This window comes from Camelus bactrianus, chromosome 7, assembly GCF_048773025.1.
Source record: "Camelus bactrianus isolate YW-2024 breed Bactrian camel chromosome 7, ASM4877302v1, whole genome shotgun sequence".
In the NCBI taxonomy this organism is placed as follows: Eukaryota; Metazoa; Chordata; class Mammalia; order Artiodactyla; family Camelidae; genus Camelus; species Camelus bactrianus.
The window spans coordinates 69,138,275-69,164,875 of record NC_133545.1 but is presented as its reverse complement, the minus strand read 5'-3'; the positions used below and the strand labels follow the sequence as shown (position 1 = coordinate 69,164,875).

The 26,601-nt window shown below is 34.2% G+C and overlaps 1 long non-coding RNA gene across 1 annotated transcript; it reads left to right on the top strand.

Annotated features, from left to right (window-relative positions):
* The first annotated feature begins 6,616 nt into the window (after positions 1-6,616).
* Positions 6,617-25,790, top strand: LOC141578261 (uncharacterized). The gene is made up of 3 exons (XR_012508403.1): positions 6,617-6,729; positions 19,650-19,854; positions 23,461-25,790. It is a non-coding gene; the product is annotated as an uncharacterized LOC141578261 (long non-coding RNA).
* Positions 25,791-26,601: the final 811 nt, after the last annotated feature.

Genomic DNA, 26,601 nt, shown 5'->3' with positions numbered 1-26,601 from the left:
TTCAGATCACTTTGAAACTTCCAATTATGTCAAGAGGCTTAACTTGATTTTTGATTGACTTACAATGGCAAGAGCTGATCTTTGAAGGGGGTTACAGATGCAAATCAATGCTCTTTGGGGCTCTATTTTATTAGCTGTAAATCTGTTAATATCGAAAGGAGACATTTAAAAATAATAAAGCTGTCATGTGATTTATGTTTATGTAATTTTGGAAAATATGTAACTGATTTCCAAAGGAGTCCAAATTATATTATTTGAAACAGCATTTGTTCCTACATTATTTTTCATCATTGCTCATGAAATTTTAAAATCTACACAAGAAGTCTAAAAACTACAGTGTATTGTAAAGATCATAACTTTGACAGCTAAAACTTTTACACATAATTTGGGAAAATCTAATCATGAGATAAAAAACACACAAATGAGTACCAGGAAAACTTGAGTAACTGACAAATGAAGCTCTTATAAAGCAGAGGTTCAAATGCAAATAGAAGAGAAAGGAAGCAAATACAAAAAAGTAAGCTAAGACATGGAAAAAAATGCATAAAATTCAAAGATGGTAAATAGAAACAATTAAAATGGTCACTAAACTACTCTGTGCTTTCAAAGAATAATGTCAGATTTATAGGAACATTGTTGATGAATGCAAAGGAAATTCTATATATACATATTTATTGAACTTTAAAAAATAATTTTATAATTTAATTAATTACATAGATCTACATAGGAAGAGACTATAAACTATGAGAAATGGATAATTCATATTAAGAATGTGTAATGTAAAGATATTGATGAGAGTATATTTTCATTCAAGTTTATAACTCTTGAATATAAATTCTAACTGAAACATTTTAAAGGAAACCCAACTCAGAAGGAAGACTTTGTTACTCCTGTGAATGAAGAATTTAGATTTGAAGAAAAAAATCTAGTTCTTTTAGCCAAGTATAAATCTGTTAAGTCATGGTGTTGTTTTCATTTAAATTCTTGTGTCCTAGCAATATAAGCCCTTACTTCATTTATGGGATTTACAATGAAAGTGTTAGACAAATGTATGACAATTTCTTCCAGTTAAATTTATACATTTAGTTTCTCTACATATTTTTGTATTCAAAGTCAACAATAATGGGTTGAATTATGTACTGCAAAAATTCAGATGGTGAAGTCCTCAAAATGTGACCTTATTTGGGAACAGGTTTTGTAGATGTAATTATTTAAACTAGGATGAGATCACATTGGAGTAGGGTGAGCCCCTAATAGAGTATGACTGGTATCCTTATAAAAGAATACCACGTGAGGAGACAGATACACACAGAGGGAGGATGACTGAGAATGTGTGTAAAGCTGAAGGCAGAGATTTGGGTGATGTTTCCACAAGCCAAGAACCACCAAAGATGTTCATCAAGCCTGTTAACATCTCCGTCTCAGACTCCTGGCCTCCAGAACTGTGCGACAACACAGCTCTGTTTTTAAGCCACTCAGTTTGTGGTACTTTGTTACAGCAGCCCTAATAATAGCTAATAGTAAGCATCGGTTACTCCTTTTCTATACTGCAGTTCTAACCAATAGAAATACGTGGTACAGAATAAGTCAGTAAGCCTAGAAGAGAGAAAGTATGACTTTACAGGGCCAATATGAGATAAGAAAACCAGTATGATTTAAACAACTCAAATGGATATTTATCAACAGATTTGCAAGGACATAAAATTAATGAACTACATTAATAAACAAGGACCAATGCTGTGGTCAGAATTCTTTGTTCCTGGGCTAACAAAGTTACATTGATTCCACAACTATGTCCCATTTCTTATTCTGCTAGTGTAATACACGGTTCTTTAGTTCATCCATTATCTATGTATCTATCTTCAGATTCCCTACTTATTTGCTAGCAATGGTAAATTTTGCTAAAAATTAGCATATTAAATATGTTACAGATGTATTACTGCAGCCTAAGATTTAAGGCATACAAATAAGTGTTGCAGAAAGGGGGTCTGTCACCGTCCCTTCTTTCTGCTGCAACTGCTTACTGGAAGAAGCAGTCCTCAGATAAGATGAAAAAGGAGAAAGAGACCACTGGCATCATGATCTGCTAAATTCCAATAGACGCTCCTGTAATTTACCTCACTCTAACCAACTCATAAGATTGATTGATATAGTCCACAGAGTCTATTTATTCACTGAGATTTACAATATACTAAACTACTGTTCATAAAAATATCTGACCTCTTCTTCTCACCTGTAGAGCTGGGTTCTTACTAAAAGTCGAATGTTAACTTCTCAAGCCTGTTTATGCCCATTTTTCTTGTTAATGTAATTAGAGAATACACTTAATGTTATGCAAACCAATGAAATATGAACACAAACAGAATAAAAAAAAAAAAAGATGTGGTTTCCACTAATGGAATGCTTTGGAAAATCTTGATAAGGATGAGACAATCAAAAAATTGCTGTCAAATTTAGTACTGTCGAAACAACTGTTGAAAATTGGGAGAAAGACTTCAAAATCTAGAATTACTATTCACTCAGACAGCTTTGTACGTATCTGTAAGTTCTTAGTCTCTTTAACAAATTTTGAAGTGAAAATCATAGATGATTATGGGTATGTTTCATATAAAATACTTAAACTTCATTGAATGGACATGCATTCAAAAAAGAGACCTGGGTCTACATCACAAAATTGGCAAATGAGCACATATGCTTATGTTTTACATTAAAACAAGATGTATACAATTTATATAAAGTTGTTTCAAAATTCCACATTTAAACAAAATGTTTTAATTAACCAAATGAACTCCTAGCTCTGATCTAGTCAGAAAGGAGGATATCAAAGATTTTGTCTTCAGTCTACAGTGATTTGCAGTCCCCTTCTCTGCATTTGCAGAAAACTGGGTGGAGCCAAAGGATTGAGAATCTGCACTCTTGCTAGGAGGACTGAAAGAAAAACGGATAGAAACAAACATAAGAGGAGGAGGAAGAGGAGGGCAGGAACTATGCAAAAGAAAAATCTCTGCATGGACTGTAAAATTACTGAAAGGCAAAACCAAAAAACAAGGACTTTGCATTTCTCCTGGACTGCAGATGTTTTCACAGTGAGGTTTCTAAAAAAGCAAATTTTTGTCCTATTGACTAAAACTGCCTGTCTACCTCAAGTTAAATGTTAACAGCATAATTAAGCTGCTACAAAGTAAAGTTAATCTTATTTGTGGAGAGGCTAAAATGGACTGACCTCGGAGGTGAAACACGGAGCAATATATGATGGTTCTGAACAAGAACAGGCTCTGGGTCAGAGCCTAAGCTCTTAACCATTCTGCTAGGCTTTCTCCTCGACAACTGTTATCAGGAAAATGGCACAATATTTAAGTTGGTCCAAAGGTTGCACAGGTGATCATAAAGTAAGATTTTTGTTTGTTTGCTTATATTCACAATGTAAATTTTTTGTTTTCATTTTTGAAGGCTGTGAAAGGACTGAACTTAAGATGACTCTGCTCATAAGAAGAAAGGAAGGAAGGAAGGAAGGAAGGAAGGAAGGAACTGAATTGAGATTCTTTGAAAATAGAACTAAATTTGATTTAAAACCCTCCGGGAGAGAAATAAAATTTAAAAATTATATCCCCCAAACATCCTTAAAGTACTTTTAAATCAAGCTGTTTTTTGAAGATTTTATTTGATTTAGCCAGCTATGCTCAGATACCAAGAAACAGGTTTAAACATTTGCTTCAATTTTCCCAGACTGGAAGAGACAAAAAACAAGTCTGGAGAAAGCTGTACACAATTCAACAGCTTATTTAGTTTACATCTGTACATCATTAATAGTGCCAGGACAATGGGACCTCCCATAAATATTTCCTTACAGACAAGCAAGTGTGTCTTATTGAGAAAATCATCGTTTAAGTATATTATTTAGAAATACACTTTCAATATTTCCCAAAGGACAAATAAATAAATAAATGGCCAGAATATTGTGGCATCATTGTACCTAAATTAAAATAGGCTATACTATGTTGGTCTTGAAACTCTGAGTCCACTGGAGAGCCAATTAAATCAGGCATGAGAATTGAAGGCAAAGCTGCACTTTTGCGACAATAAATTTTACCCTTTATAAAGAGAATTATTGCATTGAATTAGTACAGGTTGATCAGCAAGGAAACTACCAAAGAGGGGGTTGCAGTAATCCACAAGAGAGAAAAGGGTAACCTGGAACTGAGTTTGTTTTGGCATTAGATATATTTCAAAAGCTCTCCTGATTAATTACCTGTAGAATGGGGGTGGGGGTGGGGAAGCAAGTCAAGAAAACGCTATCATTTTTAGTAAATAGAAGTATGAAGTTTCAGGGAAAGATACTATGTTTAGTTTTGGACATGATGTTTGAGATGTTGCGATTAGACATCCAAATGGAGATGTCAAATAGGTATTTGAATATACGAATTTGGAGTTTGAGAGAAAGAGAAAAACAGGTATGGGTAGGAATAAAATTGAGAAAATTCCTGGTATAAATATGATATTTAAACCAGGAGATGTAGTACTATTACTAAAGGAATGACTATACACAGAAAAGAAAGAAGAAGCAAGTCTAAGACGGGACACCCCAACATTAAGAGATCACAATCGAGGAGAGGGGGAACTGACAAGGTTGTTTAAGGAGATAGAAAAGAAAATCAAAAGAAAGGTATTCTGCAAGCCAAATGAAGAAAGGGTTCAAGAGGAGATGTTGAGCAACTCTGTCAAACATGTCTCATAGGTCTAGTGTGATGAGTACTAAGAATTGGCTGTTGGACTTTGCACAATGGAGGTTGTTAGTGATTTTGACTGGTTTCTGTAAACCAAGGAGAGCAAGGCCCTCTCACTGAAGTGGGTTTAAGAGATGGGAGGACGGAACTGGACAACTCTTTCTAAAACCAAAGAAATTGAGTGGTAGGTGGTGGAAGAAGTGGGACAAGAGAAGGTTTTAAATTTTGTTTTCTCTTACTATGTTTTTAGATGGTAGTGATCATAGCATATTTGAACGCTGACGGAAAAGGTCCTGTAGATTCGAAAGCATTGATGATTTTGGATTGCTGCTCTTGAGTAGATAAGAGGTGATGAGACCCAGTAAACACATGGAAGGATTAGCTTCAGACAGGGGCAAGAAAAGTTCATTCGTGGTAATACGGGCTGTCAACTTCTGAGATATCTAAAGTAAGAATCACAGCAAATCAGCTGGTTCTTTGGAGACTTTTATGCATATTTGAGCTTCTTCTCTGGTAGATTACAAGGGTTTTCACTCCATGATTTGTTTTCCACTTTACACATTTTTGTTGTTATCTGTTATCTGTCATTATCCCCCTCTCCAATTCTTTTTCTGGTAAATTTTTAATTTACAATCATTTTCTTGAGATTTATGATGAGAGAAATTAGACAAATTTAAAAAGCACTTATATCAGTGAAGCTTTCAATTTGCTCCTTTGGATTGGCTTAAGATTGTTTGTATCTTAAATGATAGAAGGTAGATGATTTCATATTTCATTTTTTTTCAGTGTGAGAGATATTTGAGGCAATACATGGATAGATATTTTCAATTTTAATATTCACTATATTTTTTAATGGATATTAACCTTTATCTGTTACTTATGGCAAGTGACAGTGGTTTGCATTTACTGTTGTGATACACATTTTCTTTTCTAAATAAATTTAATAGAGTCAAATAATGAGTTGACTTAAAATTTAAAAGTTAACCAAATAATAGTACATGTGACATGCTGATATGGGAAAACTCAGGAAGGAAGACTACAAATTATGTTAGTTTTGAAAACATATGTTATGTGTGAAGGTTAATTTTATGTGTCAACTTGATTAAGAGATGCTCAGATAGCTGGTGAAATATTTTTGTAGGTGTATCTGTGAGGGTATTGCTGGAAAAGATTAGCATTTGAATCAGTAGACTGAGTGAAGGAGATTGCCCTTACCAATGTGGGCAGGCATCATCCAAACCACTGAGGGACCAAACAGAGCAAAAGCATGGAAGAAGCATGAATCTTAATCTCTCATCTTCAACATCATCTCCTGTCCTTCGACATTAGAGTGTCTGTCCTCTGGGCTTGGACTGAATTACACCACCAGCTTTCCTGGTTCTCCAGCTTGAAGACGGCAGATTGTTAGACTTCTAGGTCTTTATAATCACATGAGCCAATTTCTATAATAAATCTCCTCTTCTATCTAGCTATATATATATCTCTTTTTGGTTCTGATTTTCTGGAGAACCCTGACTAAAGCAGTATGCTTAGGCTATAAACACATTTCCTTCCCTGAAAACAGTGCCTTTTCCATGGACACCTCTCTGTTCCCTGGACACTAATAATGAGGTGCAAATACAAAATGTAAGAAACAAATATTTGCTTCTCATGCTATATGGCATGATTATCTTCATGCTACAATATACAGTTGTTAATACCAATACTAGCTATTAAGCAATAAATAATCACCAAGCAACTCTCACTTTGATGTAAGTAAGATTACCAATCCCTTTTTAATTTGATTATCAACTAAGGAGGATATGCTTAAAATCAAACAGACTATTGGACATTTTACATGAAGGGAGCTGTAACAGATCCAGCAGAATATTAAGAACAGATGAGCTGGAAGGAATGCAGGAGGCAGAATTGTTTTGCTGTAGCGATAACAGTTGGTGGTAGGAAAAGGGTTGATAGACTGGAAGTAGAGACGGTAAGAGGAACAGTTGAAGAGGACATGAATAAGGTTGGTATATTTCAACATTTTTGCTAATATCAGTGCTGTCAGTAAATATTAATATTAATTCATATATCTTTCAAACATGAACCCTGTATGTTACTTTATAGTCTAATTCTGTTGTATAGGTGAACGAAAAGACAATTATTGGAAGTTATTTATGCTTGTTTACCAACTTTGTGTAGCTCTCAGAAATTTTTTTAAGTACACATGTTTCTATTAAAATCTTTTGATTTAACATATGTATTTATAAAATTCTTTTTAATCAATTATGTGACTTTCTTTAGACTCCCCTGTGACATTTCACTACTTACTTAGTATTGAGTGAATTGTGCAACTGCATTTAAACCAAGCTGATAACATAATTTAACCAATTCATGTGGTGATGGTTTGAAGACATCTATTATTTAAGTAAAAGTAACAAAGACAAAGAGCTATAGAAAGAACTCATCAGGGAAAATGGGTGCCTGCAATTAAAGATGGTCTTTCTATTCTTCATCATCTAAATTAACTGCAGTGTCTGAAATTTATGGATCATACTTCTTTGGCCCCTCGAAACAGCTAACTTAGTTATCATGTATCATTTGGATTTTACAATACATCAAATTTACTTCATAGATTTAAATATTTAGAAGAAATAATCCAAACAAAATGCCTTTTCAATTAAATCTGTTAGGCTTGCAATGTTTTCATTGGAAATTTCACTAATTAAATATTCATACTTAGCATTAAACATTCATTGCACAAAACTGGAAACAATATTAGACGAACAACAAGCTATAGTTGTTTTACTGAAGCATTTGACTGAACAACGATGTTTAAACAAACTGAAATACTCAAAGGGAATCTTAGATGTAAAACATCATGGTTTTGAAGTCGTGTGGTTTTATTCCCAAAAGGTTTAGGCTTACTTAACACTTAACATTTCTCTTCAGATCATAAAATCTTGTGCCTTTTACAAAACAGCTCACTCATGACTCACTGCTATTCTTTCTCTAGTTCTCAGATTTTTTTCCTATATTTTTTAAGAAGTTGAACTTATTCCAAAACTGTGAATTCATTAGCAAAATCTGTATTTGTAAATTATAAAATTAACATAAATAATAATAAAACAAGATATCAAATATTCATGTTTTTGCTAGACTAGGAAAAGATGGTTAAGATGGTTTTTATATTTTTACTTCCTAACGCCTGGTTTGAGGTCGATGAGGTTGATGGTGTGAAAAAACAACACAAAATCTATGCTTAACTTATGAAAAAAACTTCTTGATATTTCATTATTACAGGAAAGTTCCAACAATGCCACTTAGATGCTGTAGGTAAAAGGGAATGAAATACTATAAATACTTACAGGGACTTTATTTTAGGTTTCAAGATCAGTATTTATTACTCTAAAAGACTTAATTTTCTCACATTAGAAAAGTATTCAGAGTAATATAAGTTGCAATATTATTATTAGAATCGCTCAATCTTACCACCCTGGGTCAAGGGGGAACCTATGTATTGTATCTTTCTTTCCTATTCTGTTTTAAACCTACTCTAATCAAATCTTCATCATCATCATGACACTGAAACTTCTCTTATAAAGGAAACCAGTAATCTTCATGCTATTAAATCCAATTGTCAATTCTCAAGCCTCATATTATTTGGCTGGCAGCCAAAACTGACATTTAGTCACTCCATGGTACATTAAAAATAGCCATGAATTCCTTAATACTTTACTCAGAGTTGAGGTCTATGTCCTCTTCCCTACATAGCGGAGGTCACGCTGGTCCAGGTTCTGGATCCAGACCCTAAGGCACAGGTAGCTTCCACTTCTTGTCTTAAAGAACACTCTCCTTCTGAGAGCCCTAAGCCGCCATGTAGTAAGTCTGATTGCACTAAGACTGCCATGTTGGAGATGCCATTTTTAAGTGCTCTGCTAGACCATCCCTGTTGAACGCAGCCTTCCAGACACCCCTGCTAAGAAGCCAGACATGCGAGGAAGCAGTATAAAGACTCTACAGATCAGTTTTCCACCAACTGAGTACCACTGAGGGTCTTCATCAAGCTATGAATAGCAAAATAACCACCTGCAGGAGCCCTGCCTGAATTCCTGAGCCACAAAATTGTGATATGGAATTCAATGGTTGCTGTATTAACTAGCTAAAACTCAACGTGGCTTGATTCACAACAGATAGCTAGAACTTGTTATCTTCCTTTTAGAATAACTTGTTCACATTGCCTCCAAGACTGCCATATTTTCTTGGTTTTTCTCCCATCTCACTGACAGCCTATTCTCTGTCTTTTTGTTGGTCGTTCCTTGGCTGGTTCACTCATTCTTTAATACTACTGTACTTAGGCTTAGTCCTGGGCCCTGTTCCCCTTCTGTCTGTAATTTACCTTTTTGATAATCTAATACAGTCCTATAGCTTTAAATGCCATCCATGTGCTAATGAGTTCAAAGCAGAGGATATGAGATAAGACTTCTGGTGCTGGAGCCTGGATTCAAACTCGAATGGTCAGATTGTAGAGTGCCTGCTCTTAACAATGAGGCCATGATGCCTCTCTGATAAATGATGATAAGTGAACAAATACAAATCAAGAATGGCAACAGGGAGTGCTGGGCTGGTGAGAGGGTATTTTATATAGAATGGGGTAGAAATCACTGAGGTGACATTAAAGACTTGAGAGCAGATACCTAGAGGAATAGCCTTCAGGCTGAGGACAAAGGAAGCGCAAAGACTCAAGGCTGTGTGTGTCTGAGGAGCAGTGAGGAGGTTGTGGAAGCTGGACAGGGGTGAGTGAGGAGTAGAGAAGCAGGATTTAGACCAGAGACCTAACTGGCATCACAGCTTGGACAGCTCCATAGGCCACTGTCAGGAAGTTACCTTTCACTCTGAGCGGGCACATACCGGGAGGTTCTGACAGAGGAGTGACACACAGTATGTTTTACGTTCCACTGGAAATGCTAATGACCTTACCTCTGCGCAGGTTTCTAGAGTGTGTGTACCTTGTCTGAAAATAGGGCAGTAAAAAACCAATCACTTAAAATTATATTAAACATGATGTGGTGTCATAGAGCATGCTACAAAATTTGATCTCATTTTCCCATCATTTCTGACTTATTTTATGGCAATAAGAAAACCTCTATAAAGTGTACAGACACTACCACAAAGTCAAAAATATCAAAGAACTACTGAGTTAGATTGAGAGGAAAGATGTACAGCAATTTTCACAAGAATATTACAAATAAACAACTTTTCAACAGGTACAAACTTACTATGTAAGATAAATAAGTACCAGGGATATAATAAACAACACGAGGATAGTTAACACAACTGCACAGTATATTTGAAAGTTGTTAAGAAGGTGAATTCTAAAAGTTCTCATCACAAAGAAAAAAAACCTTTTTGTTTTTAGCTATATGAGAGGATGGATATAACTACTTATTGTGGTCATCATTTCACAATATATGTAAGTCAAGTAAGTCCTTGTGCTGTATACTTGAAAATTGTGCAGTGCTGTATGTCAATTATACCTCAATAAATCTAAGGAAAAGACTCATATCTACCCACATTTCTTGTAGACAAATCAAACTGAACACTTTCTACACTTAACTACTCATCTTGCCTCAAAATTCTGCTTCTTGCCAGCATCGGTGACCAGTATTTCAGTGACCACAGGAAAACCGTGTAATTTGTCATTCAAACTAGGTACTTTCAGAGTGAAAGGTGTACTGTGTTGGTTAGAGATGGAGGAACCTGGAATGTAGGGTCACCCTAGAAATCCATCTTTCAATACTCAGTTAAAAGAAACAGACGAACCAACAAAAAGACCTACTTGGAGCAACCTCTGATTCCTTTCTTTCTCCTATACAACCACCACCCAACTCTTTTCCAACTATCACAATCATTCATTTGTGCCAACTGTTTCCCAATTTCACATAGAGTCCAAGCCAAATTCCTTAACATGATTTCCAATACAGTATACATTCTGGTCTCCTTCTCATCTCTACTGTATTTCTTCCTTTTCTTTCCTTCACTCAGGCTGCTCCAGTTGTCCTGGTTTCCTTGCCTCTGACTTCGCAGTGGCTCCTCCATTGTCCAGAGTATCTTCCTGATATCTTACTGGTCTTATCTTAGAGGTCTTGCTGCTCCATTGTCATCCTCTCAATGAGTACGCCACGGACCACCCTTTCAAAATGGCATCTGGTCCCTCAACACCCCTTCTGACATTCCTGATCACCTTTTGGATGCTATAAAGTTTACTCACAGATGGGCTTTATTTTATGACATTGATTACCCCCCAACAAAGGCAAGCTCTGTATGTTTGCCAATACATTTCAAGTGCCCAATGTGTTCCCTCTTATAGATACTTAAAAATAGAAGAATAAATGAATGAATGATATTTTATAGATTGTAGACAGGCCATAAAAATTGCATTGATCAAATCTAGGTATGGTGAGTAAGAGAGTTTTAAAATTATATTAGGATTCTCTAATTTTTAAGCCAACATTGTTTTGAGTGTTTTTCTCATGTAGTTAATGTTTTGATATGTGTGAATGTTATTTACATTTTAAGCAACATTTGTATTTTCTTTCAGATAGCTATTTTATGTTTGTTTTTGTCACGTACTTTTTCTCTATGCCTGAAATTATTAGTAATTCTTAGCGAAAAGTGAAAGATACATGCAATCTGTTACATTATGCTTCCAGCTTGACAATTCTGTCAGCTCTGTGATTTGCAGTCCTGTACATGTTTTGATTTCTTAAAATCACACATTGAACCATTTTTGCCTTTATCCATTTGATATAAAACTAAAAATAATTGCCTCAAATATAAGTTAGTTTTAAAAACATAAAACTACTCTATCTGTAGATAGAAGCTTAGCTCTTATTTTGATGCGGCTGTGAATAAATATTGTCCTGATCTCTCCAATCTTGATGAAGCTGTGACATGCTCTATCACAGCAACTGTTGTTCCTTCATAACAGATTGAAGATTACTGCCATAGTAATTCCTTAGTTATTTTAAATATAATCTTTTCTGAAAAATATTTCTTGGATCTGATTAAAATGTGCTTGAGTCAGGTATTTATCCTGTGGAAGGAAAACTACTTACTCATTTTATAAAAGAGTGCAAATAATGTAGGTTTCACAATTGCTTTTATCTTAATCGTTTAAAAATTTATTTAAAAGTAATGATGTTCATAAAATTTCTTCTTTGGTGTGATTTTAAAAGATTATTGAGGAAGTTATTAAAACTGATGAAGAAACAAATGCGTTTATGTGCATATATTTTCTTATTATGTTATACTTAATCTTGTTAAGAAATAAAAACAACTCACTGTTTATACTTTATAACAAAGAGGTAGCCAACTATAATTCTTTAATTTAGGTTAATTATATATGTTTTGCCTCCGACAGTAGTTTGTGCTTAGTTTTATCAGACTGAATTAATATTTCTGGCTGGCTGATTCTTCTTTCAACTAAACTGTAAACTCCCAAATATATAACCAATGAATACATTTAAAAAGTAAATACTTTGATACTATCGGTGCTCAAAAATATTAGTGAGTTAATACGTGGTGTTTTTATAGTGTGTATGTTGGAAATCATAAAACCATACTTGCCAAAATGCCAAAAACCTAACAGAAAACACACATACACAGATACACGTACACTCAAAAATTTCCAAGCTATGCTGAGTGATAGAAGCTTTACACAAAAGAGCACAAACTGCTATGATTCTACTTACATGTAGTTCTGTAACAGGCAACTTAGTCTAGAGAACGGGAACAAATGAGAACCCTAGTTGTTTACTCAAGGGGAGGAGTGAAGAGCAAGTGGGAAGGAGTATGAGGGAACTTTCTGGATGGGTGGCAATGCTTCACAGGCATCTGAATTACAAACAGCTATGTTTACTTGTCAAAACTTACATGGTATGATTAACATCTGTGCACTTAGTTGTATGTAAATTTTACATAAAAAAGAAATGCAACAACTACTGAAAATTTTAGTTCATGATATGCATGCTCAAGTGTTTATGGCTATTCACTGTAACATTATTTCCCACTTATATATAAGTGTTTGTAAATTTTCATAATTAAAAAAGTCCTGAAAAAATTGTATATGAATTTTTTCGGTGTTTTCTTAAAGATTTTTTAGTATAGTTACACTTTCCTTGTTTTAAATATATGAAAAATCAAGACATATTCATGTCGCCAAATATTTGATGAAATACTAAGACTAGAATCTGATAATATAATTTCAGTGTTAGTTACACTTTATATTAAGCTTTATCATTCTCTATTTGTTAAGAAAAATTGATTTGAGTCCTCAAATGAAATAAAAATCAATTAGGATTTTTTTGCCATGAATTATTACAAAAGAAAATAATTCCACTTCTTATTTTAAAAACTGTTTTAGGTTTTCTATCCTGGAAAACTGCTGTTGCATACATTCCTAAAATTTTAATATCTTGACCAAAGTGTTTTATGTCATTCTTGTTTCTCATGTAAAAAAAAACCAAAACTGTCTTAGAAATAGAATTCTCTTAAATCTAAAGTAAATAATGGCATAACAATTATGTAAATAGATAGTACTAAGTATGAATTTGTTCTAATAGATTTGACTTGATGCACTGGTCTCTGATCAGAAAGAATGCAGTGTACTAAGTTATTACATTTGTACCAGTGTATTAAAAGGCCATAGGAAGCTTAGCAATACTTTAAAATAACTAATCAATTGCCTTTAGAGTGAAAGGCAAATCAATGTCAGTAAACCAATGGTGGGGCTGAGAAGGATGAAGTGACAGTTGATTTTATGTATCAACTTGGCTAGGCTACGGCGCCCACTTGTTTGGTTATATGCCAGTTTAGATGTTGTTCTGAGGGTGCTTCTTAGATGTGATTAACATTTAAGTCAGAAGACCTTGTGTAAAGCAGATTATATTCCCTAATGTAAGTGGGCCTCGTCCGATCAACTGAAGGCTTTAAGGGAAATGACTGAAGCCCTGAGAATTAATTCTGCCTTCAGACTGCCTTTTGACTCAAGAATGCAACATCAACTCTTGCTGAAACTTTGAATTTGCCAGCTCCCACTATCACCAGGGCCAATTCCCCCAAATAAGTCTTTCTCTCTATATGTATCCTATTGATTCTGTTTCTCTGGAGATCTCTGACTAATATAGAAAATAAAAGTTCTAAGAAAATGTGGCAGAGGTAGCAGACTATGTACTTTCTTAATGTCCCGTTTTTGCACAAACCTTACTTACCTCTTATGGTAAATACTCTACCATAAGGTAAAACTCTTGAAAAAATTGTATGTAGTGCAACAAGCAATACAGACTACTCTTTGAATACAGCCTCTGAACTGGACATATGATGAATGAACACAGAATATTTAAAAGAATACTTTTTACATTCAACATTGGCTTGCAATCCAGCAACGTAAAAAATAACAGACTGTCGTAGTCAGTTTGGGCTGCCATAACAAAGTACCATGAACTGAGTGGCTAAGACAACAAACATTTATTTCTCACAGTTCTGAGGCTGCAAAGTCCAAGATCAAGGTGCCAGAGAGCATGATTAGGTGACAACCCTCTCTATGTTATAGCCTGGCTTCATCTCTTTGTATCCTCACATGGTAGAAAGAGCAGAGAGAGGAAGCCAGCTCTCTGGTGACTCTTATTAGGGCACTGATTCCATGTGTGAGGGCTCCACCCTCATTACCTCATATAATTCTAATTACTCCACAAAGGCTTCACCTCCCAATACCATCACACTGGGAGCAGGATTTCAACACATGCATTTTAGGGAGACACAAACATTCAGTCTATAACATAGACTAAACGGTGAGAAGCTTTATTTAAGAAACCATTAGACTTTTTTTAAGTCTATTAACTTTTCTTTGCGATATACGTGAAAATTCTGTTTCAATGTGTGTATCTGGATAAGGAAAGTTACACCAAAGCAAAACACTCAAATGCAATCAATAATAAATCAACCATTCAATAACTCAAAGCAATCTGGGAGTTACTCTCAACTCTTGCCTCTTTCAATACCCAAATTTATGAACTAAAAAGTTCCACCAATTTTACCCACTAAATATTTCTTGGCTATTTTCCCTCATCCCTCTCTATTATTGCAGCTCTGTTTTATACTTCCGTCAGCTTTCCACTAGATTATTTTAGTCGTCATTTTTTCTCTGCCTCTACTCTGGGCTTAAATCTAGCCTCACACAACAGTGCTGTTTCTCTCCCATTACTCTGATCTTAGCCTCTTTTCTTCTATCAGCAGTATTCTATTTCTGTATCCTAAGGAGAAGACATTTTTAGTATGTAATTTTCAACTAAATTAGAACCTAATTTTACCAATTGTGTTCCAAGTAGCAGGCTAGCACAGAATTAAAGGATATGGGCTCTGGAATAAGAAAAGTATTTCAGTGCTGGCTCCGACACCTTGTTGTCTGATCTAAATAGACTGGGCAAGACTCATAATTTCTCTAAGTCTCAGTTTCCTCATCTCTAAAATATAGAGAATAAAAGCCCCTATTTCATGCTGTTGCAAAGAATACAAAAGGTGATTATTTACAGCTCCTGACACCAGTAAGCATTCAATAAATGCTAGATGTTATTTAACTGAGAATACAGAGATGGATTTGCGGTCATAGATTATTTCAAATTTTAAAGATTTTATTTTAGCCAATTTAAATTTGCTTCTATCAGAATAATTTCTTTAAGCATGGACACACTTTAACTCCTTGATGAACTAGAATGTAATTTATTCATTAGTGTAAATCATTATTCATTTCTGTGTCTTCTTCCAATACTCATTTTCTTTTAGTTCTTTTCTTGTATCATCTTTAGATACACAAATCCCTGAAATTGTTTTCCCTAGAAACTGATTTAAAAATAATTTAAACTCATCTCTAAAATCCTTACTAGTAACAATGGACCTTAAAAGATGAAAATATGTAGTGAATAACTACATTCTACTTCTAGTAAAATCATCCAGCAAAATACTAGGTAGTTTTATTTCACTGTGATGATTTAATAATCAGAAAATATGCCTTGAGACTTCTGGGTATTGTTGTATTTATTGAGTATGAACTTTTAAATAGTTGTTGGAGGACAGCATTTAAATTTATAAAAGCTGACTTTGGGCCTTTTTCTCATGTGAAGCTCATTTAGGTGCACAATATGTATATTGTTAGTTACAAAAGACTTCTAAAGGATAATTTTGAAAAAAAATTTTTGAAAACATATTTCCTTCTGCTTTATTTATTTAGTGACCTCAAAATTAAACTTAACGTCAAGTAATATTTTTGGTCAAGAAAAAGAGTTACGTTAAAAAAAAAATAGGGGCAAAAGCTGTGTAATTAAATCCGGAACGCTTATTTAGCACGTAAAAATGCCTTTATGTTTTGAATTTTGTCACTCGGTTTAAAACCTTTTGATAAATTTGATCATAGAAAAACAAGTAACATGAGAAATGCTGAGTTTGATAAAGTAAAATGTACTTTATTCTATAATTAAGAATTTGGGAATTAAAATGTGTATGTTTAAGAAAATTAAGTTTTTTAAAGCTCGGTTGTTAAAAGCAATGTGTCACTAAGTTATACAGTTTTTTAATTACTCAGTATTTAAAATAAACTGAACTGAATTTGTGAGCAAACTTTTCTTCAATTTCTAATTATTTATAAGAAATGGAAATACATTTTAACATATTATATAGGTGATATTTAACTCATGCAAATAAACTGTTAATAAATGTTGATCTAAATCTCCGATCTCTGAATTATCTCGGACTATTTTATCCAATAACCAATTATGACCTTACGAAAAATTTTCAGCTATAAATTTACTCTTACTACTTGGCTATCATTATGGTCTTTCGTAGGAAATGGCTCTATGTCCTCTCCAGATTCTAAAAGTCAACAAGTTAATTATGTGTACCACAGGAGAGTAGAGTCCACAATTTGATGAAGAATATCTTTCATTTGGGAACAATATTGATGAGCAGTCTATGTAGTAATATTAATCCAGAACCATATGGTAAGAGGAGCTTTTGTTAAATTTCATATTTGGAATAGAGAAGGACCCCTCCCTGTATCTCAGAATGATTTATCAAAGCCCACAGCAGCCAAGCTACTTGTAATGTTTATTATATTTATACTATACCAGATGTTTTACTAGGAGAAAGATCATTTAGTTGATTAATCATTTTTATCCCTTGAAGAATAAGATCATTCCACTTTTGCATATAAATTTTTAGTGTGGAAAATTGCCAAGCTTATGAGTTATGAATTTCCGTGCTATGAAAATCTGTGTACTTAAAAAAAATCATTGAACTAGTTAGACACTACATTTTTCTACAGAAGTAAAATTATGAGTAACTATTGTTACTCTAAAAATATTTCATTCTTTTGCATTGTTTTACAGAATGTGCTTTAATGACATATTTTAAGTTTCTTTTCTTAATGATAAATAATCAGAATAAATAATTTTGCTTCATGCAAAGTGATAATCACCAACAAATTGCAAACAGCTAGGAATTTGGAAGTGTATGTGGATTCAAAACATGGGGTTTGAAGTCAGACTAGCCTGGCTTCCTTCAGTTACTGTGTAACCTTGGGCAAATTTCTTAACATCTTAGAGCCTAATCTTCCTTACTCGCAAAGTAGGCATAGACATAGCTCATCATAATGTTCTCTCAAATAAGGCATCATGTCAAAAGCTCAACACAGTAAACTAACCCAGTAAATTTGTTTCTTCTCCCTATCATTTGACTAGTAAGAAAAAGCACCCTCCTCCTCCAAAAAAAAAAAAAAAAAAAAAAAGCAAAAGGAAAACAAATCTCTGGGTATAAATAATTTTAGATTTTACCATTCAGCAATACTCAGAATTAGACCTTTTTTCCTGTACACCCAATTTTAATTGGGTTCTTTTCCTGGAACAAGGAAATTTCCAGTCACTTTAAACAATGCACTTGTTCAAAACCAATTCAAGTAAGTGCTTAAGCTAATTATTTCACAGCCAGGCTCAGACCTCCAGGGTTTAGCTGGCATGTCTCATGATGTAGTTTGTGTCTACAGTTCTCCCTTTTTGGAAACCACACATCCCCAAAACTAGGATAAGGTGTTCCTAATGTCATGAATTACATAGGATGATCTATTCTCTGCGATTTCTATCACATATAACATAGAAGAGCTCAGATCCACCATTGTTAATTAGCATTTATATCCTTGGAGTTTTGGAGATAACAGCACTATTGAGTACCGGGCTTGTGTTACCTACAAAATTCATTGGTTTATACTCTTCTGATTGTTGTTGTCAAGCAGTTTCAACAACAACTGCTGAAGATACAATATCGCTTTCTAAAGACCCAACTGCAGGCTTTCTGATTGCTCTGTCAATCAGAAGATTAACTGTGTACAATTCTGACCCTCTGTGAGGCAGGCAGGCCACTAGGAATTTCAGTCAGTGGGGTTCAAACCAGTCCGGTTGCCCTAAATAATCAGGTGGATGTGGCTGGATTAAGCCCCAGGCCACTATTTGTTGACTGACCTGCAGCTTTCCTATGCAGTCAGCAGGTACCATGACGGCCTAGACAATATGAATGAGCTCTGTCTTGCTGGGTTGCACTTTAGTTTCCCTCTGAAACTGAAGTCCAGGCCATCAACCAGCCTGCTGAAAACCTTGACACCTTGCTAAATTCATATAAAGTCCTACTCCCCAAAGCTGCGTTCCCCTCTTGCCTGTCTTGAAGATCTCACATGGCTTCAGAGCTGAGTTTATTTCAACAGTGACCAGAGCAGAATTCCACTGTTGTGTTGTTGCTGTTGCTCTTGTTTGTTTTTTGGTTGGTTCATTTCATTTTGAAAAGATGACGAAAGACCAGAAGAACTGGATTATTTCAAAGAAGGGGCAATCAAAAGCCCACTTCTGCTTCTGAGCCAAAAATGAAAAAAATAATTTCACTAATTAACAAGTCCAAGGGCATATGGAGATCAATTTGGGGATCGTTACATCAGCAGTCTCCACAGTAATGTGTAGAGAGAAGTGGACAAGATATACCAGTATATGAAAAAATACTTCAAAATTCGTATCATACTAAGCTTTGGTAAAAAAAATAGAGAAATGGAGCTTTAATAATATCTAGCACAAGTTAATACTAGTGCTCTTATGTAGTCCTTCATTTACCTGATCACTTGCCTTGTAAGTTATGTGAAATGAAAGTCCTACAATGTATTGCGGCTTTTGTGTGCCATTAGATGGCTGTTGCTATGATGTCTGGCATCATACAACATACCCTCACAAGATGGACATGGCTTAAAAAATTCTTTAAATAAACTGTAGCTTGAAAATGATACTAATAATGCAAGAATTAGAATAAGAACATATTTGAGTTTGCAGAAGGGCTATTATGGAAGTAAGTCCAACATTTCAGTATTTTTGTCATAATTTTCCTTTCATAATAGCAGAATAAAGGGGCTCATGTAACTAGATAAAGTCTTCTAAATATCTGAATTTTTCATTTAATAATTTATTACACAAAATAAAGGAAATTATTGTTTACTGAGTACTAATACATGATAGGTTCTGTAATAAGCATTTTAATATGTTATCTCAGCATACACTTTGGATCCCCAAATACAAAGTTAATCTTTTCTAGGTTTTCAATATTTTTTGAGGATGCACCCAGTGCTATCCAGCCTTCAAGCCTTCAAGATAGTTCCCAATAACCCCTGTCTCCTGGAATTCATACCTTGTATGTACGCAGTCACCTTTCACACTGCATCAGGGTTTGTCCAGTGACTAACAGATTATGGTGGCAGTGATAATATGCCACTTCCAAGTGTAGGTTATAGAAGACTGTGGTTTCTATATATTCTCTCTCTTGCTCTCTTTTTCTTACTGTCTCTTGGACCACTTACTCTGGAGGAAGACAGTTTCTATGTTTTGAACTGCCCTGTGGAGAGGTCCATTGGCAAGGAAATGAGATCTTTACTATAAGAGCCCCTGAGGGACCAGGTCTGCCCACAACTACATGAATGAGCTGGAAACTGATCCTTCAGCCCCACATGAGCCTTGAAGTGACTGCAGCTCAAGACGATGGGCAGCTTGACTGCAAACTCTTGAGACACTCTCAGGTATGTATTACCATGGTTCTTCGCTTTTTTTCCAGAAATAATGTGAAAATATATAATTAATATCCTTAAGTAATTACTTTTTATCTCTGTCTGCTTTCCTTTTGCTCAATTGAGTTGGATAACAGATCCTATGATTCAGGATATACTTCATCAAGAAAGTCACCTTATTTAATGCTCCTTCCTCATTTATAAATTGGAACTTATCATGATTGCCATTTGCTGAGTACCGACAATTTACTAAGCTCTCATCATATACTGTCTTCTTTATCCTTACAAGACCCCTTTTGGGTGGCTATTACTATTTCCACTTTTCAATTAACATACCTGAGGTTTAGTGATTACTCATGGTATGTGACTAGTAAATTGAGATTTAAACTCATCTGACACTAGCTCCAAATTTCTACTACAACCTTCCTTGTTATGCCTCTTATTACTGAGATTTCAAAAGTTTTATTAAGTAAATCAAAATATTAAATCTTGCATTTTCCAAGAACAGAATAGACACCCTGCAGCACAGGAGACTGGAGGCCCAACTGGAAAAACAGATCTGTCAGATTTTTCAGTGATTGAACCCAAAGTTGACTAAAGTCAAGAAACATCTTATACTTTGATCACAGTTACAGTATTTTATACAAATTTAGCACCTGTTCTCCCTAACAGCTTCTAAATGTGGGGAGAGACTTGGGGATTTTCCTCCCTTCAGCTTGAAAAGGTGCAAAAATGTCTCTAACATCTACACTATCCCCTCACTTTCTTTTTCTGAGGCAGAACATTTTCAGTAAATCACACGGTTGGAGTCAGCCAAATGTGGTTGTGCTCTCTGGACCTCAATTTCACTATCTACAAAGTGGGGTGAGTAATCCTAGCATTTAGGATTGTTCTGAGGATTCATTGTGGATTAGACAAATAGTAGTATATAAAAATGGTATATATCACAGGTCCACAATTTTGAAATCCAAAATGTTTTGAAAGTTATAGACTTTTTGTAATTAATTTGGGGAAAATGTTTAATCTGAATTGATACAAGACTGCTTAAAGAATGAATAATTTATTTTTCACTGCAGGCATTTTAATGAGTTTAACCATAAATTGTAGCCCTAGACTCTAGAGGAAATATGACACAAGATATGGTAGATGTAGCATTTAACTTTTTAAAATCCTCAAATCTTGAATTCCAGTAAACATCTGGCCCTGAAGTTCTGGAAGAAGTATATGGATATAATATTATTGTTACTAAATAGAATTAAATTCTAGACTAAAACTTCTATTCAGTATATGAAGTGGCTATAGGTAGTAATACTATTCATTAGGTTTTACGTTGAACTTTCAAGATTTATACCAAAACACTTTTGACTCGAAATGAGAAAATTAGCTTTATAAGTGGCAATTGGTAAAATTAATATGACCTTTTCAAAGCTGAAGAAATTGAATTATATAAAGATATATTTAAGTAAAATTAAAGCAAAAATTAAGATCACAGATGGGATCAAGAATACGTAATTTACTTCCTTTGTGTTGAGCTCCATGATTAGACACCTTCCATTTTCAGCTCAAGCACTCCTGGAAGTGATCCATTTTGCAAAAGGACCTCACTGGCAACAAGAAAATAGCACCCTGTCTTTTCTATCTTTATTTTTCAAATTAAGGCACTCAATCTAAAATTTTGGAGAGGAATGTTTTCATGTGTCCCTTCTGTTTGCAATTTTTTAATACAAATTTGCTCTAGCATATAGTTTGGAAAATACATTATAGGAATATGTGTATGCAAGAAAACAAACACACATCTATGCAAACCTATATATCTATGCTTGTTAGCCATCTAGTGGCTTTGAAATAAAATTCATGTCAAAAGTAGAAATTATTTTGTTATCTTAACTACTCTTATGGAATATTTATTGTTTAAATTATAAAGCATTTAAAAATATTTATACATAATCATTTAGATATGTTTTGAAGTCAAGCTTCATTTAGCAAATCTTATTTTCAATTTTTTATGAACTCTATCTACTCATTTTACTCTTGACTTTTAATTAACAAAATTTGAGCTACTGCTACTTTAACTTAGTTTCACTCCTTACTGAAATCTATGTTGATGGTAAAGCAAAAGTTTTGCTCCTTTGTCTTATGTTAAAAAGTTTGTCTTTTCTGCCACAGGATTGCTGTAAAATTTAAGAACCTTAAGGGTTGTGTTTTGTATCAGTATGGGAACACAGACTAGGCTCAATTTCAAATATTTAGATTCCATATAAAAAGGAACTAAAAACATCCCTATATTTTGTTCCACTGAGTGCTCTATATAAAGCGATCATCTTTCTTATTGATCATTTTATACACTATTGTATTTACCCACTGATATTTGACCGCAACTCAGAATGATAGCCTTATTAAATCAGAATTAGAACTGAACACTTCTTACAGCAACTTAAAAATTTTCCAGTGAGTGAATAACTGCTATATTCTTATAAGTTTCCTAAATTCGTAATATTCTATGTGAAGGACTTGTTTATTTTTTAGGAATTTTGAGTTATAATGCATCCATTTTCTTGGGATAACAACTCATTATAGAAGGATGTTCATGAGTGATTTTTCCAGAAGGGAAAGTATGTCTCCCATCTTAATGTTCTTCTTTTCTGTTATTTTCTGGCATGTTATTAGATTATCAACACCCATTGAAAAACAGATGTTTCATTGTTACAAGGTAAAGGAACAGGTGACTTTCAACAGTAAACTAAAGAGTTTTTCTTTAGAGTCCTTATGGACATGATTCTCATCTTTCTTTAATGGGAATTTTAATCTTTATATCTCAGTTTAAATTAAATTTAAACACTTTTAAAAGTTAGAAGACTTTTGTAGGAAGGTTTTTAATTGCTATTTCTATTTCCTTTCTAGTGATCGGATTGTTCAAGTGTTCAGATTCTTCTTGATTCATTCTTGGTGGACAGTATGTTTCCAGAAACTTGTCCATCTCCTCTAGGTTATCCAGTTTGGTTCCATATAGTTTTTCATAATATTCTCATATGATATTCTGTATTTCTATTTTGTTTGTTGTAATTTCTCCATTTTCCTTTCTTATTTTGCTAATTTGTGCTCTCTCTTTTTTCTTCTTTGTGAGTTTGGCCAGAGGTTTGTCAATTTTATTTACTTTTTCAAAAAACCAGCGTTTGGTTTGGTTGACTTTTTCTATGGTCTTGTTAATCTCTATTGTATTTATTTCCTCTCTGATCTTTATTATTTCCTTCCTTCTGCTGCTTTTTGGGGCTTTTTGTTCTTCTTTTTCTAATTCATTCAGGTGGTGGGTTAAATTGTTTGAGATTGTTCTTCTTTTTTGAGGAAGGCCTATATCGCTATAAACTTCCCTCTTAGCACTGCCTTTGCTGTGTCCCATAGGTTTTGAGTGGTTGTGCTTTCATTGTCATTTGTCTTAAGGTATTTTTCAATTTCAGCTTTGATTTCCTCATTGACCGATTGTTTTTTCAGTAACATATTGTTTAATCTCCACGCTTTCCTTTTTTTCTTTGTTTCTCTGTTGTTGATTTCTAGTTTCATGGCATTGTGGTCAGTAAAGATGCTTGAGATAATTTCTATCTTCTTAAAATTTGTATCCAGAAGGAACCCTACTTCAGGATGACACCTGCACCCCAATGTTCATAGCAGCACTATTTACAATAGCCAAAACATGGAAACAGCCTAAACGTCCATCAACAGGTGACTGGATAAAGAAGAGGTGGTATATTTATACAATGGAATACTACTCAGCCATAAAAACCGACAACATAATGCCATTTGCAGCAACATGGATGCTCCTGGAGAATGTCATTCTAAGTGAAGTAAGCCAGAAAGAGAAAGAAAAATACCATATGAGATCGCTCATATGTGGAATCTAAAAAACAAAAACAAAAACAAACAAACAAAAACAAAGCGTAAATATAGGACAGAAATAGACTCATAGACAGAGAATACAGACTTGTGGTTGCCAGGGGTATGGAGGGTGGGAAGGGATAGACTGGGATTTCAAAATTGTAGAATAGATAAACAAGATTATACTGTATAGCACAGGGAAATATACACAAAATGTTATGATAACTCACAGAGAAAAAAATGTGACAATGAGTGTGTATACGTCCATGAATGACTGAAAAATTGTGCTGAATACTGGAATTTGACATATTGTAAAATGATTATAAATCAATAAAAATGTTAAAAAAATGAAAAAGTTAAAAAAAAGTTAGAAGACTTAACTACCTATATTAGGGATTTTTACATTTAAACTACTTAATTCTTTTTACAAAGAACTTACATGTCTTTTCTTGAAAGAATACTGCCTGTGAGCTAATTACATGAATTACATATTTATGCTTACAGTTTCTTGGCTTCCAAATGGGATATTTGGCAGGAACTATTTTTAGGTTTCAGAAAATAGATACATAAGAAATAAATCTAAAATATAATGTCTCCATTCAGATAGAGCAGAACAGGGCAAGCCTCTCCATTTACAGATGAACAAAAAGATTTAGGAAATCAGAACCCTATCTAGGAAATATAAATACAAACTTAGAAAGTAATCATCTTGGAAGGTTTCCCCTGCTTCTGCCAAAAAGTGAGGCTCTTTATCTAATTACAGGAATGGAAAAGAATAAAGAAGAGAGAATCTGCAATATCTCCAGAACACTGTGGCAAAAGAACAATAAAATCCCTGTCCCTTTGAAAAGCACTGAAAAAATTCGGGACATAATTTACTACTTACAGCTGGTTAGTATTGGTGACATCCTGATTGGCAGAAGGTACAGTTACAAGGTGTTTGATGCTACGTACTCCCACTGAGCTAATTAATGCCCCTCCAGGCTTTAGTTATGGGCTCCATTTTCAACAGAGGGAGAGATCCAGGCTTTAGTACCCTTCGATTCCTCAATGCTCAAACATCTGAGTGCAAAGCTGAGCACTGAGGCTGGACAGAGTTGGCAGCCCCTGTTACACACTTCCCACAGTCTAAATATAATAGTTTCAGAAACTCTATTAGAGCGACATTTGGTAACAGGCTGTCAGTGCTGTCATTTGGGCATTAAAACAATCAACTGATTTTCAGCTTTAATTAGCTTGCTTTTCCTGTTTTAATACCCATTGAAATTTGAAATTTAAGAAAATTGATAATAATGAGCCATGTTAACATCCGTCTGTTCTCCTTGGTGAACTGAGTTGTTGGAAGCAGTTTCATTATCACAAACATAGCATAACTTGTATTGCATGGAAAGTATGCACGTGTTGTTGAAAGTAATTCTATTGGTGCTGCCATAAGATAGGAACTTTGATGTGTTAGGTGACATGCTGAGTGCTTTCAGGTGGGAGTCTAAATATAAGCTTTTAAAATGAGATTTGTGCAGTGTTATTTCTACAAAGGATGTCATGTTTGAGCAGGTAAGATAGAAATGTGTCCACTGAAATCATTTTTGAATGAGCATACTTTGGTTTAAATTCCAGTTCCTCCTCTCACCAGGCAAGCAAATTCGTGTCTCAATTTCCTTCTCTGTAAAATGGGAATGATAAATTAGAGGTTGTTTTGAGGATTACATTAGGTGCTGTAGAGTGCTTAACCCAGTGGCTAGCAAACAGCGAGTACTCAATGGGGCTTTTAATGTTAATGTGATTATATTAAATATAATTCAAGTAAACGCACTCATGATTACTTGTAATTAACAGAATTATATAGCATAAAATAATGTAGTATGTTATATTAGTTATTTTTATTTTATGTGAATGTTGCAACATTCTTTTAAAATATATTAATTGTAATGTATATTTTATAAACATAATATATCAGTAATATACCACAATCATATAAAATTATATAAAATATATTTTATTACATTAAAATTTGATTATTAAAATTTAATAACAGATACCATATTGTTATTAGTCAAATCAAAGGAATGGAAGGAATGGAAAATAGTGTAATTTATTTGATTTTATTTTTTTAAATAAAGCACATATGCTAGGCTCGCTACATACCAAGTGTCACCTTAGTGCAGTTCTAGGAGTAAAATGTAAATTTCACAACTGCTAATCTTGAATTCAGGGAACCTACAGGGGAAATAGGACATCTAAATTATAGAGGAACAAAATAAGGGGTATTTTGGAACATCTCATTCTTTCTTTAAGCTGAAATTCTCTTAAGCCCCAAGTGAGAATCAGTCTTCAATGCTCTCCACAAGCCCAGACTGAGAATAGCAGCTTGCTCTGAGGATTCTAATAACTGTGAATTTAGCCACTGAGGAGAACTGGGGCAAGAAAAACAGTCACAGTGAGAATGAATGTTGCTCAAATTGATTTCTGTTCTGTGAAGTCAGGAATCTCCCTCTTCAATGTTACCCTCTCAGTTTATACGAAGCTTCTAACCTCGTGTGTGATACTGAGTGCACTGATTTTCCTAACTTTCTTCTGAACTCACAGCCTAAGCTTTACACTGCCATCAGTGACTTCGATATTAAGCAGATCTGAAATATGAGCACTGGCAATTAATTCACTAAAGTTTGTGTTGATCTGAGTTGAGCTGGCATTATTCTGGGTTTGTGGTATCTGTCAGGCAACATCGTTACAAGTCTTGTTATTTTGCCACAATAATCTGACCCATATTGGCAGCACTCATATTAGACAAAAGAGAAAATAGAATATTTTGTTCAGAATTTTCTTTAAAAAATATGTAATTTCTTTGTAGTTTTTACTAGAAAAATAACTTCCTTGGAAACCCATTTT